Source organism: Neophocaena asiaeorientalis, unplaced genomic scaffold, assembly GCF_003031525.2.
Source record: "Neophocaena asiaeorientalis asiaeorientalis breed wild unplaced genomic scaffold, Neophocaena_asiaeorientalis_V1.1 scaffold36, whole genome shotgun sequence".
Lineage (NCBI taxonomy): Eukaryota > Metazoa > Chordata > Mammalia > Artiodactyla > Phocoenidae > Neophocaena > Neophocaena asiaeorientalis.
Genome location: NW_020174149.1, coordinates 3,336,071 through 3,348,085, shown reverse-complemented (window position 1 = coordinate 3,348,085; position 12,015 = coordinate 3,336,071).

Here is a 12,015-nt window from a genome sequence, read left to right as displayed (position 1 = left end):
AATCCAGAATGCGAGACTGGGTCAGATTGAGCAGGCTCCTAGTGGAACAGGAGTGCAAGAAGCAAACTCCCCAGAGTTATGTGCCTGCGTCTTCTCTATGCTATAAATATGACAGCGCAGCAAAAATGGTGCTTCTGATCAGACGACAGAGTCCTGCCACAGACAAGTAGAATTTAAACACATCAGTTAACTTGAATCACTACTTTTGTTTCCAATCAGCCTGGTTGTGGGAATAAATTTCTACCTGTTTTCTTATAGTTATCACCCAGTGCTTATTTTCATTTCACAGCAGCCTCTGGAGAGAAAGAGAGAGAGGGAGGCAGGGAGGGAGGGGAAAACCACGCTGAATCGCTAAGCAGAGCACCCATCCATTTGACAGATATTTTTTGATGGGCCGCCCAAAGATGATGAGGACAGAGCTCCTATCTTTAAGGAACTTCCAGTCTAGTGGGGGATTAAGACACACAAGTACTTGTACAAATTATAACAAGATCTTAGAGATGGTAGAGAAAGAAATAATCAGTCTACCAGGTGGAGCTAGGAAATGTTTCCCAGAAGAGGTCAGGCTAGGTCATGAATCGGTATTGGAACTATACCAGAAGGGAGAAAGGAGGCTTTCAAGGAACGGTGACAGCACGGTGCAAAGGCTTGGATGTATGGAGGACCTTGGTTGGCCCTGGGAGCGAGGAGTAGTTCTCTGTGGCTGGAGCACCGTGTGTGTGGCCTTTATGGTAGGAAGGACAGGCTTGGGCTCAGGGGTCCAGGGGTTTGGAGGACAGGCCGAGGAACTGGATTCCATCCTAACTGCCTCAGTAACGTGTCGTATCTTCCCCTCTTCTCCATGCCTGCTGTCACCCGCACAGTCCAGCTCCTGCCTGGATACTACCGAAGCCTGCTAATGGCTCTCTCTCATCCATTCTTGCTGCCTCCAATCTGTTCTGAGGGATCACGGCTGTTCTTAAATCTCTTCATCTGAGTTCTAGAACAGGTGAAACTAATCCAGACTAAAAGAGAAAGTAGAGCATTGGTTGCCAGAGGAGGGGGGCTAACTGCAAAGGAGCACGGGACAACTTTCTGAGTGAAAGAAACATGCTGTGTCTTGATGGTGGTGCTGGCTGCTCATTGAATGTACACTTTTAACATGGGGGCATTTTACTGTTTTTAAATTATACCTCAATAAAGTTGATTTCTAAAAAAAAAGACAACCTTTATTTGCCCTGGGAGGAAGACCAGTACCCTGCCCCGTGGCACACGAGACCCCAATGCCTGCCGCTTTCCCCGGCCCGGCCTCACCTGCTTCTCCTGATTGCAGGACTCGCCGTGCCCTTCTCCTCACTGAGAAACGTGTTCGTCCTTTCTGACCAGGATGCTCAGCCTGTCTCTGCTGCCCACTCAGCCACGCGGCCCAGCTGACTCCCGCTCGTCCTTCACGTTGTGGCTGAAATTTCAGATCCTGCAGGGTGCGGTTTCTGGACCCGCAGGCTCTGGTGCCCCTGCCCGCACTTCTGTGAAGCACTGAACACTTCTGTGAGTATTTGTTCCACATCTGTCATCCCTTCTAGACAGCAAGCTTCATGGGGATGGGGCTTATTTACTGCTACCTCCCCGCCACCTAGCCCAGTGGCTGACATGGGAAGGCGTAACAAATGTTTGTTGAATTCACAGACTCATTTTAGGGTTTTAAGCAGGTTTGAGAGAGATGATCATATGTATGTTTGTTGTTGTTGGTTTTTGGCCACGCCTTATGGCACGCAGGATCTTAGTTCCTCTACCAGGGATCAATCCCGGGCCCCCTGCAGTGGAAGCATGGAGTCTTAACCACTGGACCACCAGGGAAGTCCCTGCATGTTTTTTCTAACAGAGGTTCTCAACTGTGATGTTTGAACATGTCTAGGGTCTTGAGAAACATCATTTAGAAAGATCCCTCTGCCTGTGCCAGGGAAACATTCATGAGGTACGGAGGAAAAGGAAGTGGAAGTTGAAATCAGAGTGATTCGCGGGGAGAATGACAATCATCCAAAATCGGGGCTGGCTGGGTGGCTGGGGAGGAAGCTGGAACTAAATTAAAAGGAGACAGATTGAGAGATAATTAGGAAATAGAACCAACAAACTTGGTCATCAATAGGATGGGAAGTTAGCCTTCAAGGAAGGAGAAGGGGTGTGAACACGAAGGTAGGCAGACAGATATAAGTTATGTTAACTTGGGCAAGTTACTTAACCTCTCTAATTTCCTCATCTGTAAAATGGGGAGAAAATACCCACATCGCAGGGCTGTTGTCAGGATTACAAGAACTGAATTAATTTCTGTAACGCACTAGGAGAACTGCCTGACATAGTGTAAGCCCTGGATGAGTATTTGACCTTATAGCTATAGATACATGAATAAACAGATATGTAGAAATACTGACAGATAAGTGGTGGGTGGGGTGGATGGATGGACAGATGGATAGATGGTAAAGAGAGAGATAGATGGATATTGGACGTGGAAGATTAAGGAGAGAGCATGATCCCTGGAATATTTTTCCAAGAGCAGTCACAGATTGGAGCAAATCTACCTACACTCTTCTTCTTTCTTTATGTCCAGTGATCAGAGTACCAAGTGGTCTTTGGTTTATGGGATAGAGCCATGACTCCTGACCCACATGGGACCACTGGAAGCATGCAGTAGGCAAAGGGCTGTGGTGACAGGAATGTGCCACATAGGCGTCCCCTGAGATGGGCTGTGGGGCACGTGGGGCAGTGAAGTCAGACACAGCTCTTGCCGCTGTACTCACCCTTCTCAACTCCCTTATCTTTCCTGATCCGTAGACATTTTGTCACTCACCTGCTTTCTAAATTCTGTTGTTTGTTAAGATTCACCATCACAGGATAATTTAGGAATCCATGTATACTACCTGGAAAGACACTGGCCTGGGAGTCAGAAGGTCTGTGCTCTAGCATGGATAATAAAGTGAGTGTTTGGTCTTGAGCTGGTCATTTCATTTCTCTGGCTTCAGTTTTTGGATGTATAAAATAAATGGACTACACTAGATCATTTTTGAAGCTTCTCACAGCTCTAACACACCTGCACCTGCAGCCTGACCAGCCTCTGTTCTCATTGTTCTTGTCCCTAAACTCAACTCTCTAGCCCTACTCTCTCATCTTCTATACCTTTGCCATTTCCTTCGTGTAGAGTGCCCTCCTCTCCTTGTCCTTCTGCTAACCTCCCATACATAGTTTTCAAGTTACAGTGCTACCTTCCCTGTGAATCTTTCCTTGGCACCCTCAAGTTTAGGCACTCACTCCTTATGCACTTGGTATACTCTCTATGTACATGAATCATAGCATATCCTGTGATTTGTTTATATGCCTATATCCCCAAAAGGTTATAATGCTTTTAATGCAGGACTTACATTTGTATCAGTCAGGGGCCAGTTTCAGAGAACAGAATCCCCTCTAACCAGTTAAAGCAGGAAAGGATTTGTTACAGATATTAAATGGGGTATTAAGTCATTAGGAGGGGAAAAGAAAGACTCAAGATTAGGCTTTCAGGAACCACTCACAAAGCCACACTGCAGAACTGGGCCACTGAGAGAGCTGCTGCCTCTTTTGGTAGCGGGAAGTCTCCAGCCTCACGACAGTACACCATCAGAACAATCAGGAACTAAATTCTCTCCATGAAGATATCATAGTCAGATTCTCAAAAAGAGCAAGAGTCTGTTGAGCCATCACCACCCCTGTTTGGACAATGTTTCTCGCACCCCTAATCTTCTGACTAGTCTGGACATTGATTACACTGGGATCAGGTGCTAAGTGGTCTAAAGAGCTGTTGCCAAAGGAAGTTAAATTCATGTGGCACAAACATGGTGAAGGGGGCTGCTACAGATGAGGGTGTGGCCAATATGTTTACTCTTTCTTTTTGCTGCGGAGACCAATTTTCCCCCTACTAATAGGATTCTTTAGTGGTGATCAATGGCAAGTCAATCTCCTGTCTGGATATTAATTAAATTTAAATCTGCTCTTAACCCTAACAATTTCTTCAGCTTATGCCTCCCACAAAACACAAACTGCTTTAACAAAATATGGCAGGATCAGAGAATCTTGGGAATAGGAAGACGTTCAGTGGTCATAAAGTCCAGTGGTTACCAAATACCACTTTGTAGTAAAAGGAGAAAAATAGTATAATAGTGTACATTATAAACTAAGTGTATTTAGTTTAAAGTCTTGGCTTAAGACTTTTTTGTCCTCCTATTTCTTTAGTGATAGACGGTATTTGTAGTTCATAGCTATTTTTTGTTTAGGTTTTCCTTGGCAAAATAACAATTAGGTTGTCCTTTGTTGTCCTCCTTTTGAGTTGCCTATTGATTTTTATTTATTTATTTATTTGTGGCTGCATTAGGTGTTCATTGTTGCATGCGGGCTTTCTCTAGTTGCTACGAGTGAGGGCTACTCTTTGTCGTGGTGCGCGAGCTTCTCATTGCAGTGGCTTCTCTTGTTGCGGAGCACAGGCTCTAGGCGCGTGGGCTTCAGTAGTTGTGGCTCGTGGGCTCTAGAGCGCAGGCTCAGTAGTTGTGGCGCACGGGCTTAGTTGCTCCGCGGCAAATGGGATTTTCCCAGACCAGGGCTCAAACCCATGTCCCCTGCATTGGCAGGCAGATTCTAACCACTGCACCACCAGGGAAGTCCCTACCTGTTGATTTTCAATCTATTCTGTCATGCCCCTAAAGGTCTATACCACAGTTTCACTATGACACTTGTGTTACTGTCATCCTTCATACCCTATCATCTATCAGGATCTTAAGACATTGAACAAGTACCTGGACATGTGTTAGGACCTCAAGATACATAGGATAATTTCATGTGTGTGTGGTGCTCATTTTATTTTATTTTAATTTTTTATTGAGGAATATTTGATTTACAATATTATATTAGTTTCAGGTATACAACAGTGATTCAAAATTTTTATAGATCATACTCCATTTATAGCTATAAAATGTTGGCTACATTCCCTGTACCGTACATTTCACCCTTGTATCATATTTATTTTCTACCTAGTATTATAATTTGTACCTCTTAATTCCCTAAGATAAATATTATACTTTCTATGATTCTTTGTCACTGCCTCCATCCCATCTCATGTCACAAGGAATTATTTTGACACTCTACTCATAAATAAGGCCCAGCTTGTTTGTGAGAAAGTAAGCTGTAATGTTTAGTGTGTCTTGGCATGCTTTCCCTACTTCGGCTAGGATTATTTCCCTCTTTCTTTTATCATTTACATACGTGTAGTCTATTTTTATTTATCTTAACGTTAGCTTTTATTCTATCTATATTTTGGTTACATTTTCCAGGAATTCTTTTCCTGGAATGCTTCTGATGATGTCATTTCTCTTAAATCCAAACTTACTCTTTATGATTGGGTGGAAGCATCTATGACTTCGTTTATCCATTTGCCAGCATTTGGTACCCATTATCTCACTCTAGGTTGCTTTTCTGGGCCTGCGTGTGAGCCCTCAGATGCACTTCCTGCCCTCCCTGGGTTCTGCTCTGCATCATGGGAGTGGGCTGACCCCTGCAGGCTGAGCTTCTCAGGCTCCTGTGTTAGCGCGTTTCCTGATGGATTTGTCCAGTGGCAGGTGGAACTGGGAGACTAGAGTTGGAAGGAGCGGGAAGCTCATGGCCCACTGTGGCTATGTCTCTCCTCAGTGGTCCCACTGCTGCAACAGGTCCATCAAGGTCCTGCTTCTGTTAGGTGACCCTAGCCTGTGGCTTGATAATGCTACCTCTCACCTAGATCCCGTCAACCTTAAGGAGTTGGAGGGGCTCCTTGATGGTGCTGAGCTCTGGGGAGCCCCTGCTGTAGATACTCAGAGGGGTTTCTCTTTTCCAGGTTAGACCCCAACTAATGTAAGGATAAATTCTCAGAAGTAGAATTGTTGGGTCAAAATCTGTACAATCTTTAAACTGAAGTTTAAAGACATTTCTTCCTGCTGTCCTTCTCTCCTGTAAGCCATTTCCCTCCACCTGTAGTTCTCTGTACACAGTCAGGGCCTTTCTCCTTCTGCCACCCCATCTTTTTACATGTCTCAGCCTTTGGGCACTGGGCTAGCCCTTTGGTTACATTACACTCTTAAAAAATGATAAACAAAACAAAGAAGTAAGGGGGAAAGCCACTACTTCCTGGTGATAATTGATATGTGTGCTTTCAGAGCATGCCCAGGCAAGTGGAAAGAATTAAGCAATTATCTGGGTAGTTCAAGCAAACATTGACTCTCCTTTGTCCATTATGAGTGAGTGGTGGAAGGGAGGGGAAATTGGAATTAATTATTAACATCTTCAAAATTGCTGGAATTAGGCAGAGAGTTACTGAACTCAACACTTCATTTTCTATCAGGTGTCTGGTGCTCGGCCATTTCAACTGCCAGGTTTTAAATTTTGGTAGGAGTCAGCCAAGGAGCAAAGTGGTCTTTGTCATTTGTGGGACTGAACCACTTGGTGACCTTGACTGCACACAGCTGGTAGGAACACTCCAGGCCCTGCCTCCCTGGGCAGTGGCCATGGCTTGCTGTAAATCAGTCTCTGCATCTTCTCATTGCCTCAGGCTTGGCTCTCATTAGAAAACAGGTGATCATCCAAACTTGGGTAAATGTCTGGCTTCCTGTTGTCATTTACCAAATTAAAACTACCTGTTTTTTTAAAGGCTGCTGATTTATCTCTAGCTTTTTCTGAATGTGTGGCCCTTAATGACTCTGCTTATTTAGCTATATAACATAGTCATGAAAAATAATTTTTACGCAAGCCATTCTATGAATGCAAAGATAGAGAGGCAGTTGCAGCAGGAAGAACCCTTATCTTGGAGTCAAGAGTTCTGAATTTGAGTCCTGGCCTTGCCACTAATTAGCCAAATCAGCCATTTAACCCTGGTGAGTTTCTTGTTAAAATTAAGTGCTCTGAAGGTGAAGAAGTTTAGATGAAAGAGTTACATATAAGTACATGCTAATATTAGTATTCATTTTTTCAATTATATTTTTCCAGTACTGGCTGTGGATTGATATGACCTCTCCGGCTACTTGGAGCCTTTCATTAGCCCATTGGTAAAAGCAACAGATTAAACACACGTGTTGTGGTACCTGGTTAGGAGCCTCATCAACATTGGTATATGTGTTGGGGGCAGAATCTGAAAGCCATGAGCAAAGTGACCCTGTGTTTGATAATGTGCTTTCAAAATGATACACTGAAAGTGTCTAGGGAGGCTTGGATTAGAACATGTCTCCATTTCTCCTGCCTCCTTCCTCAGCTGGTCCTTGCTGGTGGTGTTTAGACATCCCAAGTCAGTCTCTAGCAGCTTTCCTCTTGTATAGTTATAGGGACAGGGGACCCTCAGCAAGCCAGACCCTGTCTCAGGCCAACTGGGGACAGGGAACAACCTTACAGAGCAGACCCAGAAAGTAGCATTAACCCAAGAACAAAGTAGATGTCATTTGTGATTTAACATGTGGTACCACAGGAACAAAAGCATTTTTACTGTCGCTGAAGCTTTGTTTCCCCAGGCCAGAAGCACTAACTAAGGGAAAACCAGTAGAAATGAATTTACCAGCTTTCAGTTCTGTTCTCATAGAGGTTGGGCTGGAGCGTGCTGCTCCAGGTTCCTACCTCCCCTCAGCGTACTGAGCAGCTAGCGGACATCCCTCTTCCCTGCATGCTAATCAGCCGAGCTCCACAGATGTCCTTCAGACATTATTTCCATCCTTAATCCAATAGGGTTTTTCTGAGTGTTTCTAGAATTGCATCAGGTACTTAGAGACCATGAAAACAGCATGGAAGTCAGAAACAGGTCAGGGTTTAATGGATTGATTAATTAAATGAGTATTTGTTGAGTGCCTTCTATATGTCAAATACAGTTCTGGTCAGTGTGCTGAAAATACAGCAGTGAACAAGGGTTGAACCCAGCCCTCCGGGAGCTTATATTCTGGTGGGGAGTTGTGGGGCGGGGTGGTAGAGAAACAAGTACACAAATAAATATGTAACATAAATCCAGGTAGTGATAAGTTACTAAAACTAATAATAATAATAGCTTCTTTCTACCATGTGAGGATAGAGGCTGAGGACGGGGGCCAGGTTTCATCAATCTAAGAAAAAAGATGTGAATGAAGCAGGGGGTATTGGGGAGAGGAAGGGAGAAAAAGTAAATTTGTCTAATCCACTTTAAATAAAAGAATGTATTGTCAGTGTATAGAACCTACATCGAACTAAAAAACTACTTGTGCACAATGAAAGAAATGAGGGACAAAATGAAAAGACAACATACGGAATGGAAAAAATATTTGCAAATCATATACCTGATAAAAAAAGGTTGACATCCAAAATATATAAAGAATTCATATACCTCAATAGCAAAAATATATAGTAATAATAATGATAATCCAGTTAAACATGGACAAAGAAACTGAATAGGCAGTTTTCCAAAGAAGATACACAAATGGCCAACAGGTACATGAAAAGGTGCTCAATATCACTTATCATCAGGGAAATGCAAATTAAAACCACAATGAAATATCACCTTATGCCCGTTAGAATCGCTATTATCAAAAAGACAAGAGATAACAAATGCTGGTGAGGGTGTGGAGAAAAGGCAACCCTTGTGCACTGTTGGTGAGAATGTACATTGGTGCAGCCATTATGGATAACAGTATGGAGGGTCCTCAAAAAGTTAAAAATAGAACTACCATATGTTCCAGCAATTCCACTTCTGGGTATTTATCTGCAAGAAATGAAATCACTAACTTGAAGAGATATCTGCCTCCCACGTTCACTGCAGCATCATTTACAATAGTGAAGACACAGAAACAACCTTAAGTGTCTATTGACAGATGAATGGATAAAGAAAATGTGACATGTATATATATATTATATAAATATTATAAAGCCATAAAAAAAGAAGGAAATTCTGACATTTGCAAAAACATGGATAGACATGGAAGGCATTATGCAGAGTGAAACAAGTCAGAGAAAGCCAAATACTGTACGATCTCACTTATACGTGGGATCTAAAAAACCAAACTCACAGAGACAGAGAATACATTGATGATTGCCAGAGGCGAGGGTGGAGAAATTGGATGAAGACAGTCAAAAGGTGCAAAGCTCCAGTTATAAGATAAATAAGTACTAGGGATGTAATGTACAACATGGTGACTATAGTTAACAGTGCAGTATGGTGTACTTAAAAGTTGCTAAGAGAGTAGATCCTAAAAGTTCTCATCGCAAGGAAAAAAACTGTTTCCTTTTTCGTGGTATCTATATGAGATGATGGCTGTTAACTAAACTTGTGGTAATCATTTCACAATATATTTACATATATGTAAGTCAAGTCATTTTGCTGTACACCTTAACCTTTACAGTGCTATGTCAGTTATATTTCAGTAAAACTGAAAAAAAAAAAAGCAGAGAAAGAGGTTAGGGAGTGCCTATTTTAGATGAGGTTGTCAGGGTAGGTATCTCTGAGTGACATTTGAATTGAGACCTGGATGAGACAAGGGAGTGGCCTTTGGGCCTGTTCTGAGCAGGGCAAACAGAGCCCACTAAGATGGGGGTGAGATTGGTGTGTTTGTGGAATAGCAATGTGGCCATCGTGACTGAGCGGAGAGTGTGAGGAAAAGAGCACGAGGAGACAGGCTTGTACCCCAACTCCTACCACTAAGAAGCCACAGAAATTTTCTCAATTTACTTAATCTCTAGGAACCACAGATTCCTTGCACTTAGTAAGGTTTTTGGTCACGAGTAATAGTACCCAACTTTGAGCTGGGCTAACTAAAAAAGAGAATTTATAATAAGTATACAAGAATGTCTCCCAGAAAGCAAGGCCAGGAAAGAATCTGGGCTTCTGCAAAGAAGTAGAACCAAGACCTGGGAATAACAAAACACCACCACCAGCTACAAAACAAAACTCTTAGTTACTCTGTTGCTCACCTTTATTTCTCTCTTCATGCAGGCTATCTTCTCTCTGCATGGCCCAGCTTACCTGCTGGTCTTCCACAGGGACCTCCCACAGCCCCTGCATTCACTCCTTTAGCCCAAAAGCCAGCCGTCCCATGTCCGGTGTTGCTACCGTCCCACACCAGCACTGACACAGGGCTCAGCACTGCTCCAGAAACAGCCCGCTCTCTGAAAACATGAGACGCTCACCCCATGTCACTGAGGAAGTCATAGGAAGGCCAGAGAAGGGGTTACCCTGCACACTTCCCGGCATGTTTTTCAGATCCCCGCTCTGCTCCCAAAACTTCCCCGCAGCCCACTAATCAAGGGTTCTTCCCTTCCGCCTCACCCCAAACCCAGTATCTAGTTTGCTCTGAAGTCTCCCCTTCCCCAACCCATCCCAGCCCTAACAGAATCCTCCATCTCTCAGCCTTTTTCTAAGCAGGGGCATTAACTTTCTCACAGTTTCCACAGCTGATTGTGAATTTTCTTTTTTTTTAAATTAATTAATTAATTAATTAATTTTTGGTTGCATTAGGTCTTTGTTGCTGCACGCGGGCTTTCTCTAGTTGTGGCGAGTGGGGGCTACTCTTCATTGTGGGGCACAGGCTTCTCGCTGCGGTGGCTTCTCTTGTTGTAGAGCATGGGCTCTAGGCCCGCAGGCTTCAGTAGTTGTGGCTTGCAGGCTCAGTAGTTGTGGCACGTGGGCTCAGTAGTAGTGGCTGACGGGCTCTAGAGCACAGGCTCAGTAGTCATGGCGCACAGGTTTAGTTGCTCTGCAGCATGTGAGATCTTCCTGGACCAGGACTGGAACCCATATCCCCTGTACTGGCAGGCGATTCCTAACCACTGTGCCACCAGGGGAGCCCTGAATGTGAATTTTCATACCACTCATCCCAAAGATTCTCCAGACACTAGGATCCACTCTCAGAGTGCATGAATTGTTTGACCAGTTACAGCTCCAGCCACCACTCTCTCTGAGTCCTGATTCCAAACTTCCGCGAGAGAATATCTGATTGGCCTGCCTCATGGCATATACTCACACCTCTGGCCCAATCAGTGGCAGCCAGAGAAGACGTTACCTTTGTGGATGGGGGAATTCAATGGGACAATTCCTAGAGAACGCAGTGCTCCTTAGGAGAGGGACGGATATGCCAAAAGTGCCTATTACATTCCTCACGTGTGAAATGGAGACAATAATACATCCCTTTCAGGGTATTGTGCTAGCTAAACAACATAACATGCCCCTAAACAAAAGGGGTATCCCACAGTAGCTTGTGCTCAGTAAATGTGACTTTCTTCCTCTTCTCAAGAAACAAACCAACAAACTGCAAAAAACTTCTCTCTTGATTTTCCAAAATAATCCCAGCTTCACTATGCTTCCCAGTTCTAGATCGTTAGATATAAATTGTCCACCTGAAAAATATAGTCACAGTAGGTATATTTAACAAATATAAAACTTTTTTAAGGGCTTCCCTGGTGGTGCAGTGGTTGAGAATCTGCCTGCTAATGCAGGGGACACGGGTTCAAACCCTGGTCGAACATGTGGATCCCACATGTTCGGCATGAGGATCCCACATGCCGCAGAGCACCTAGGCCCGTGAGCCACAACTGCTGAGCCTGCGCGTCTGGAGCCTGTGCTCCACAACAAGAGAGGCCGCGATAGTGAGAGGCCCACGCATCGCGATGAAGAGTGGCCCCCACTTGCCACAACTAGAGAAAGCCCTCGCACAGAAAAGAAGACCCAAGACAGCAAAAATTAATTAATTAATTAATAAAGTCCTACCCCCAGCATCTTCTTTAAAAAAAAAAACAAAAAAAACTTTATTAAGCAAAAATATTTAGATCTTGTTCCATCCCTCATGTCTTCCTCCCTCCTGCTAGGTCACTTTTGGTGTTGTCTGATGGGATCGTTCCCTTCCACCTCTGCCTCTACTCCAGGGTCCTGAACTATGGATTACAGGTAATCTGTTGGGAAGAACAAAGAAGCAAGGATGGGAACTGGCTTTTAAAAGGGAGAGACTAGAGTGAGCTATAGGGAGAGAGGTTTTCGGGCAGATTTTT